Here is a 10,467-nt window from a genome sequence, read left to right as displayed (position 1 = left end):
TACTACATTATAAGTCAAGTCAAGTCAAGTTGGGAAGCATGCACTGGTGCAGCACGTTGCCGCACCCACTACACGACAAAACAGCTCGGGAGCCCAGTTGGCAACCCCCCAGGCAGACACATGGTCCAGTCCCACTCTCCGGAAATGACCCTCTATCTGCTGCAGCAGGTGTTATGTGGGCGACCTCTTGGCCTAGTCCAGCCACTTGGGTCCCCAACAATGAGGATCTTACGAGCTGGATCACCCTCGGGGAAACACGCTACATGGCTGTAGTGCCGTAACTGACGCTCCCTCACAATGCAGGTAATGTGCCTCATTCGGGACTCCATAAGCAACACAAAGTCAAACCAGCAGTACCCAAGGATTTTCTGGAGAGACACAGTACCAAAGGAGTTCAGTCTTCATCTCAGGTCACTGGATAGCGTCCATGTCTCGCAAACATATAGCAAGACAGGAAGCACCAGGACTCTAAAGACTTGGACCTTCGTCCTTTTGCAGATATCAGGAGCGCCACACACCCCTTGCCAGTGACCTCATGACCCCTCATGCTCTCCCAATCCATCTACTGACTTCATTGGAAGAGTCACCAGAGACATGAATGTCACTGCCAAGGTAAGTAAACCTCTCGATGAGGTCGACACTCTCCGCAGACAGACACACTGCTGATGGTTGTGCCCAAGAGGTCATTAAAAGCCTGGATCATACACTGTAAGGGTCACAAGAAAAAGTCTGTGAGCCATTTGTACATAACAGTATATTTATGTACTGTATAAAAATGTCTTAAACTCTGGTCTGATCTTCATCACAATCTGTTTTAACCAATAACACACACGTTATTGTATTTTTCTTGAACACATTGAATAAACCATTCAGACATTCACAGTGTAGGTCAGAAAAATTCCTAGGCTGATGACTTCAACAAAATCTAACTGGAGTCAGGAGTTGGGACACCTAGTGTCCAACCAATGAGAAGAGATTGGAGGTATGGTTTAGAAATATTCGGACCAATAAAAAAGACTCAGACATTTTGAGCTTGCAAAACACAAGAATCATCTACTGGTGTAAACAATGGCTCACAAAAAAGAGATGTCGGAAGATCTACACTCAAGAATTGTTGATTTATATAAAGCCGGAAAGAGTTAAAAGGTAATTTCAAAGAATTTAGATATCTGTTATAATAAAGCAGTGTATAAATGCAGATGATTTAGTATGGTGACTACTCTCCCTAGAAGTGGGCTCCAGCCAAGATGACACGAAAGGCACAACACAGAATGCTCCTACAGTAACAGCTAAAGGCCTGAGGACCAATCGGTACCCGCTGCCTTTATAGAGATGGCTGTGGTTACCCATGGAGACATAGAGATGGCCCCGCCTCTTGGCGGGACTACCCAGAAACTGCAAGGAACATAGCAGAACACATGACAATACATAGAAATTAAATTGCATAATAGACATAATAGACATGTAAAACATCCTTTGATTTATGCAAAGAAGGCATAACAAAGGAACTTAAACTGAGAATAAAGAACACAATCAGACCAAACCACGACATATAACTAAGCATCAAAGCCAAAATGAAATCCTTAGTCAAAATTGAAGTGAACGGAAATTGGTAAGAAAACATTTAAGATGCAGAAACACACTATGATTTATTTTTAATTTCTTTTGAAGAATTATCCAAAAACATGGACAATCCAGAAGTCTCAACCACCAGCCCTTAATAATTTTTACCCTAAAGTGTGACCCCCTAGTGTCACATATTGCAAATGTCCCTAAAAACCTGCATATAATGGTTGGTAAATGAGGAAAACCAAAATGGCATCACTGGATTTCTAAAATGTCAAAATCAAATAAATCAAATTTTAGGAATTGATTCATGGTTGTTAAAAAGAATTAAAAAAAAATCTATTTTAGAAACCAAAATATAGCATACGGAAAAATTAATGCAAAATAATAAAGAACACAAACCATAACAATTAGAAGGAGTCTCTAAACATGTCCCAGTTTACACATTCAAAGCAGTCCTGCAGTTTTTCTTGTCTTCTTCAGTCCAGCACTGCACCACTTTTACTGCTGACTCCTTGTGTTTCACTTTCTGCTTGTAGGCTGGCAGCAGCAGTTCTCATAAGAAGAGTTGGAGAAAGCGGTAGGGTGGGTGGGGGGACCCCACAAAACCCATATGAGGGGCCCACAATGTAAAAAAAAACCTGTGGGACCACTAACATACTTGACTCACCTTGTTAAAAATAACAGAAATCCCCTGCTGACAGGTGATCTGATCTGGAGGGTGCAGTAGCAGGTGGTTATTTTACAGAAATATTTTAGGAAATTTCCATTTTAACTCTTTAAGGGTGAATTTTTTTTTCTGTTTTGGCCCAGGACTGAATATTTTTTCCAAAAAAACTTTTCTGAAAAGCACACAAAGCAATCATATTTACTGTATTTATGGCAAATTTTCACTCTGTTTAATGTTCCATAAGCCTCTGCAGTATGTGAATTCAAATACTTATTACATATTTCTTTGTCTCATCACTCATAAGCTCAAAGGCACTTTCTTGAAAAGTCGAGTGGCTGGTAATCCATAAGGTCCACTAACACGCCATATCGTTTGGTGAAGTCCGGTAGCCAGCTTGCCTCCCGTGGATCTATATCTGGGTAGTCCTCCCAGGGTGAACGTTGTCATAGGCGTGTCAGCTACATGAACATGTTTGGCACTAAGATCAGCTGGGAACCAATCAGCTGATACAGGTACCTGACTTTTGTTTTCCATTTCCAGATCACTTGCATCAAAATCAGAGTCCGATAAGTCAGAGAGTCTGATTCAGCAGTAATGCCATTTTAGATGTTGGTTACTCTTCACTATTCAAATCAATGAAGCAAACTTTCATTCTAGCAACGAGAGTCGACCTGCAACGTAACAATGAGTTTTGCTAATGTTTACAGCTGATTACTGCCCTCTACCCCTGGATGTCGACATTCGCCTTCACCCGTATAAGTGGGCATAAGTCGATTCCTGCCTCCAAAGTGTTTAGTTTTAAATATACTTAATCCATTGCTAGAGTCTGTGTTGACTGAAATAATAGTATTTAATTAAATCACACTTACGTATAGTTTATTGTGACTACGTATTTTTGAGATTTCTCTCGCATAACCAACATCCGTCCATCCTTTATCCAACCCGCTATATCCTAAGTAGAGGGTCACGTGGGTCTGCTGGAGCCAATCCCAGCCAACACAGGGCGCAAGGCAGGAAACAAACCCTGGGCAGGGTGCCAGCCCACCGCCGGGTACACACACCCACACACCAAGCACACACTAGGGACAATTTCGGATCGCCAATGCACCTAACCTGCATGTCTTTGGATTGTGGGAGGAAACCGGAGCACCCAGAGGAAACCCATGCAGACATGGGGAGAACATGCAAACTCCACTGCGCCACCGTGCCGCCCCATAACCAACATGATAGGTAAAATCAAATGAATATAAGCTAAGATGCAAATCCACAGCAGATATAAAAAAATAGTCGTGAATAATGTTTTGAAACACCAGTGGTCCTTTTGCCAACCCGAAAGGCATCACTTGATATGGAAAAGCTTAAAAACGTGTTGTCAAGAATGCCAGGGATGAAACATTATTAATACAGAAGTGATTTTAATGCCCTTGTCATGAAAATACTGCACATGTAGAGCACAGAGACTGGATGTAGCAACAAAACTAACACAAATTCAAAAATGTACGCATGGTGAAACATTCAGGTGTGTTCAAGGGCTGTGCATGCACTGTAGCCCTTTGTAATGGATGGCATAAAGAGGCTGGCATTCCGGCCAGGAATAAACAAGGATCCTCACCCAGTTGGGAGGCCAGTAAAATGGAAGGGCAAGGGAAGACAATTTATTTGGGTTATTTATTCCCCGAAATCGCTAGGTGGCAGCTTCTTTGGATTACATTACCTCTATGGAGACCCAAAGGGCATGTTGGGAAGTGTAGTCCTATGGAACAGCACCATTGGGTTCCATGGGTGCTGCCAGTGGGGGCACTGAAGGGATTAACGGTCAAACCTAGAAGTTCCATGATACCAGAAGTGCTACCGGGTCCTAAATAAAGGAAGCAGCTCCGCTTCAGTATAGGTGAGTCTGAGTTGGGATAGGAGTGGGACAACACTTGTCTTTAGGAAGGAAGGAACAAAGGAAGAAAGAGAAAAAAGGAAGAATTGTATCAGGGCTTGTGATTTTGACTGACCTGTAAAGGTGTTTTGTACAATAAATCAATTGTTTGAAAATGGGACTTGTGCTTGTGAGATTTTGTTTGGTGTTTGGGGTGCTGCAAAGCTCAATTGACTATGTTGAGCTGGTAGGTTCTAGAACCTTCTCAATCCATTTCAGGGTTATGGAGTCTATTGGCTATCCCACCGGGACTGGGCAAATGGCTGAAAACAGGCCTAGGCAGGACTCTAGTTCATCACAGGGCCGACTCTCACTCAAACATACACACTGTCATGAATGCGCGTCTGAAGACCACCATCCAAGCTCTTCCCAGGTATGTAATACCACCCCAGGCCGAATGGGGGCACTGCAGTCTTGAGAAACCTCCCAGTGAGGACAACTAACTCTGATGCCTTCCGGTCCCAGAGCTTCAAAGGGGTGATTGCTTAGAAGTGGCGTCATTGACCATGGAGACCACCAAGAGAGAAGTGCTCCAAGTTTAGAGAATTCAATGGCATAGCTGAGCGTATATAGGCCACTTGGCTACATGGCATTTGTTTTGTTTATCATGTTTTAACACCATCAGCCATTGTTTCTGATTCAAACTTGTTACTGAACAAGCAGGGCTGTGTTGGCACCCCAAACTATTCCTGTTTTTGTTGACCCTTCTTCCCTCGGCCACCACAATTCACGTCCTATATTCATCTACAGTGACCATCTGTAAGAGACAATTAACATAATATAACTAAATAAATAAAAACTTTTGTTTTTAATTCCCTCTTTGCTTTAGCATGTCTGTCTGGTATAATTTTTATGAAATGGGACTTGCCAAACTATTTAGTTATGACAAATGTTAGGGAATAACAGAAGTGAAAACTTTATTAGAACGAGTGGCCATTGTGGACATCAGGTCGAATGTGGGCACTCTGATGGTAAATTACAGGGCAACCAGATTTTCAAAGTCCCAAACCTGGATGGGTGTGTAGCATGCATGCCTACACATAAAGCTCATCCTCCTTTTTTGAATGCCTGCTTTATCTCACCATCATAAGAGAAGGATCAGGGCCCGGAGAAAAGAAACCCGTTCACATATGAACATATAGAAGTGAAGTGGAGACAAATAAATGGCAGTGCTGTCTGCTTTTGTCTGCTTCTTGTTCCTTGTTCTTAATCAAGCGGGGTTTCCATCTTGGAGTTTCATGCCCACAGTTCTAAATATATAATACATTGTTGGTTTCGGCAAATCGGTGTTTGTGGCTCTGAAAAACTTAAATAGGCAGGCTATTCAAACCTGGGACATTTTGTTATTCTTCAGTTATTTATCAGAAAACCTGAAAACAGATTTGTCCCTGTCACAGGAACATGTGGTCACCCTAGAAAATTATGGTGACAATGAAATCGTCACACCGTGGGGCATTCCATTTATGTCTAACATGAGCAACATCATGCCTTACCTGATCGGGAGGCCAGTGTCATGGTAGTACAGGAGAAGTCATTGTCGCCCCCCACATGCTAGATGGTAGCCCCCTGGGTTACAGTACTGCTACGGATACCTAGTTTCTGTATGCATCAAGTGGGTCATAAGGTGTTTTGCATCTTTGATCATCAGACACCCTCACCTGGATGACCAAGCTGGGGGTGATCAGTCCCAAGCTTATGTCCAAGTAGCACATCTTGATCTATATACCACCTCAACGCTTTTCCTGCAGTGTTGATGATGTTCTTGGTGGCTTTTCTTTTCTGAAGCCCTCTAAATCCAAGGAGATGGAGAGCCTGATATAGTGACCACCCTGCAAACCCCTGAATCCCACCTCAATGGGGTCTCATCAGGCTTTCCACCCATGCCTTCTAGATTCCTCGACCAGTTTGAAGTATTTTGCCTTCTCGCACTCATGGGCCTCCTGTACTAGGTCTTCCCAGGGAACATAATGGGTTCCATCATGATCACTCGCTTAGACTGGTTTGATGTTAAGACCAAATCTGGCCTAAGTGTCAAACTCGTGATGTGTTATGGAAACTTCTGCTTTCTTTCCTAGGTCAACCTTTGGCTGCCAGTCCCATACTGAGGCTAACATCCCACTTGAGGTCCTAAGCTCCTCTTGGGGTTTCTCCCCTGCCTTAACAAAGGCAATGTTGTGCATTTGGGGCACTAGCGTTTCCTCTGTTTAATTCCCGTGCAGATGGTGTCAGCACAGGGCATAATGGGAACTGTAGTTCTTTAGGTCAGCCCTGTTGGGTTCCGTGGGTGACACCAGGAGAGCTGAAGGAATTAGAGAACCTTACTTTGCAGGTCTTCAGGCATTCCCAGAAGTACTCCTGAGCCACAGTAAGTGCTCCTGGGTTTTATATAGGGTGGTCCAGATCTAATTATGCAATTTTCATTACGCTATAACTTATTAAGTTTATTACATAGAAAATCACCCAAAAAATCCCGGACCATCGAGAAGTGTGCCAACTGACAACATGAAGAATCATCTTTGCGCCGAACTGGAATCGTCCCCGCATAAATCAAAGTCATCCAGACGATCTGGATCTGCGTAATTAGATCTGGACCACCCTGTATAAAAGGAGTAGCCTGCTTCAGTACAGGGACCAGAGTCAGGAGGAGGAAGATGAAACTTGCCTGGAGGAGCGGAGGAGAGACAAAAGAATTACTCAGTTTTTGGATAATATGTTTTGAAGCCCTTTGTAAAGGTTGGAAAACCGAATAAAACCTTTAAAACACAATGCAATGTGTGTCCTGTTACTGTGTTGGGTGGTCACACCGAAAAACATTTTGTTTTCCTTGCTTGTATTTTATACTTCTATGGTTAGCAGGAGCTTTTAATTTACAGTGGTTTTCAACATTTTTGACAAATGGATAGTGTCTAGTTAAAGATTCTCTTTGTGTGCCAGGAGGTTCTCCAAGAAGTTTTGAGCAGCTCGGTTGATTAACGTTCAATCAAAGTGTTGGCTGCAGCCAGGTTTACTAGCGCAGAGTGCCGACAATTCATAGCCAGATTTTCACAGACAGGAAGTAAGCAACAACAGCTGTAACTGCCCGAGTAGTTTGTAAACATCTCAGCGAATAGTTGGGGAGCGAACTGGGGAGTCCCATTTAATACATGAACTTAATGGTTGATGGTTTGAAGACCAGAGGTCCACATGACCATCATCATCAAGTTCTTCCACGTGAAGCCTGAAAACCATGAGGTCTGATTGAGATCATTTATGTTAGGTAGAATGCCCAGTGGGAGCTTGATGGTCTTATGTCCTTGGAACCCCTGCAGATTTTGTTTTTATCTCCAGCCCTCTGGAGTTTGTTTTTGTTTTTTTCTGTCCTCCTGGCCATTAGACCATACTTTATTCTTTGTTAACTAGTATTGCCTAATATTTATATTTTTTCGTATTTGTTTCTTCATCTTGTAAAGCAATTTGAACTACATAATTTGTATGAAAATGTGCTATAGAAAGAAAGTTATTGTTAAATAAACAAATTCATGATGACACTGCATAAACATAAACACAAGAAAACTGCTGATTCTCAGCTCTCTCCTATAGCCGTCTTTTTAAATAGCTTTCTGCAAAGCAGGTTAGTTTTTGGAAGCCCATTCCTGTTTGGCTCGGAAATGACGCCTCCTTTTATAAGAAGCTGCAGGCGGAGCAGTTTGTGACAGCGCCCTCTCATGTCCCGGATTTAACACATGCCCTGCTGAACTTGCAGATACCAGACTAACTGCGCACCAAGATACTCATGCAAGCAACTATCTACCCACACATGCAGTCTGCTGGTGTTTCATTAACTTGTACTGGTGATCTGTTTGCCACCAGTAGCGGCTATCGGAGATGAAAAACAGGAAACTTGCAAAATATACAAGTGCTCTCAAGGTAAAATTGAAGCAGTAAACTAATTTGTAGTTGAAGTCGTACTGAATGCTTCTCTGTTTTAACGTTGTGGAGACTGGCTCAGACACAGACAGGCAGACACGCTCATGTCACCCAACACACGTTTATTTACAATACTATTTACAATTATTGTCCCACAAACCCCAATCTTCCCCAAAGTCCAGGCCAACCACTCTGCCTCTTCGGACCGCCTCCTTCTCTCTTTCTATCACCTTGTCCTGCTTCCACCCGACTCCAGCCTCGAATGAAGGGAGGTGGCCTCTTTTATCCGTACCTGAATGTGTTCCAGGTGTGCACCGGCAATCCCGCGGACACTCCCCAGTATGGTGGAAATGCCGGCTGTCTTCCCGGAAGCACTCCGGGTGTTCCCTCTCTTCTTCCCCCCAGCACTTCCTGGTGTGGCGGAAATACTGGGGTCCAGGGTCCTTCAGGCAGGGGGACGCCCCATGGCGGTGACCACGGGCCCCTACAGGGTTGGGATTCCAAGCCCTGTACCCGTGGCCCCCAATACAACCAGGGTGGACGCCCCCTCATGGTCTGGAGGAGGAATGAGCCCTCCTCCTGTCTTCCTGGGCGTCCCAGCCGGGCATGAGCCCCGTCTGGGTGCCACAACGTTAACAAGTCTTCAGATTCACCAATGCTTTTCAATAAGAGATTTGGAAATTTTAACACTTTATTCAGCGTGATCAGTTTGAGATATTTCAATGAACATTGAACTTCCTTGAAGAATTTGTAACGGTTACCCTAAACTCAAAGAGAGAAATGCTACATTGATGATTAACTTGCTAAGCTCTTGTTAGCACATTAGACCTGGTTGTTCTGCCACTTTCTCCTCCCAAAGTTTGTCATTACGCAAAGACAGAAATTAAAAGGAAACAGTTATGGCACACCATAGAAGAAAGATTTACATACATAGTGTAAAAAGTTGGTTTGGGGTTTTCCAGCCCCGTATACTGTAAAGTTTTGAAGGTCAGTTTTTACTTTACCCAAAGTTACAACAGACAAAGATGGTTGCGAAGGGGGACAATTTATGGGGTGGGACCGGAAGCAGGCAGACAGAATGCTGGGAAGATGGGAGTCATGATGTCATCAGAAAGGGACCAGAGGGAAGGAAGGGACCTGGAAGTGGCTGTGTTCTGTTAGTGAGTCCAGGCGAATTCAAGGCGGTGGTGCTTCATTCTTTCTGCGGAAATAAAGAGAGAGAGGTTAGCACCCCGCCGTTGTCCCCTGGCACGATATGCTATGTTGCTCATTGCGCTCGTGTGTGACATAAAGACTCTTTTAGCTGTCTCTTGAGCAAATTTCCACCCCATATACACCGAAAATCCCTCAAAACACACCAAATCCCCAATTTTAACTAGAAAGGATGGCCCATCCCAACAACTCCCTCATATATATGCATAAACATACACAAAACTCTCAATATGACCTTGAGGAACAAAAGACGCCCCTGATCAGGCAAGGCACAAATACATACATAAATACAAACAACACTCTCAGCACGACCGTACGGAACAAAAGACACCCCCCAATCAGGTAAAGCATATATATAAACTTATTGTGATGGGTGGCCTCAGCCATTATCTGGCTGGGACACCAGCAGGATGGAAGGACTAGGGGAGAGAGCATCTCCAAGGCACTACCACTCCTGGGACAATAGAGGGCAGCTATCCTGGGCGGCTGTGACATCACAGATTCCTGCAGAGCATGCTGTGAGTTGGAGTCGGGTACAGTCCTGTTGGGTTCCATGTTGGGCCACCAGGGGGAGCTGCAGATCCCTATAGTGGACTTCCAGCACACCTGGGAGTGATTCCAGGTAATACTAATGAGGCACCAGGAGCACTCCCAGGAACTGAATAAAAGGAGCCGCCTCACTCCATTTCAGGAGCCAGAGTCAGGAGGAGTTGGAGGATAAAACATGCTGAGAGGGGAGTGGAGGCGGCAGAGAAACAGAAGGAAGAGGAAGGAGAAAGAAAGGACTGACTGTGCAATGCTTTGTTGTTCTGTGCTGTGGAAACAAAGAAAAAGTGCTCCACCAGTGAAATAAAGTGTGTTGTATGCTGGAACTCGTGTCTCTGCATGTCTGGGTCGGGTTATGGTGGCTGTACGCTCCCCGGTGGTCCACAATTTATATAAACAAAACACTCAAGGCAGATGTATATCCACACGAGTCCAGACCCAGAAGTCCAATGTGTTATTGTCCATGAGAGGAGGATAAACGTGTGAAGATGAGAGACAGATTTGAACAGATCGAAAGAAAATTGGTGACGGGGCAATCACAAAAGTAAAAGGGAGTCTTAAACTTCTGAAATCGGTTAGCCAGAGCGTATGGACAGTCTTAAAAAAAGGCGGGCAGGTGGCAACCTCACTGCCTTGTGCA

Source organism: Erpetoichthys calabaricus, chromosome 1 (genome assembly GCF_900747795.2).
Source record: "Erpetoichthys calabaricus chromosome 1, fErpCal1.3, whole genome shotgun sequence".
Taxonomy (NCBI): Eukaryota; Metazoa; Chordata; class Cladistia; order Polypteriformes; family Polypteridae; genus Erpetoichthys; species Erpetoichthys calabaricus.
This window is presented reverse-complemented; position numbering follows the sequence as displayed.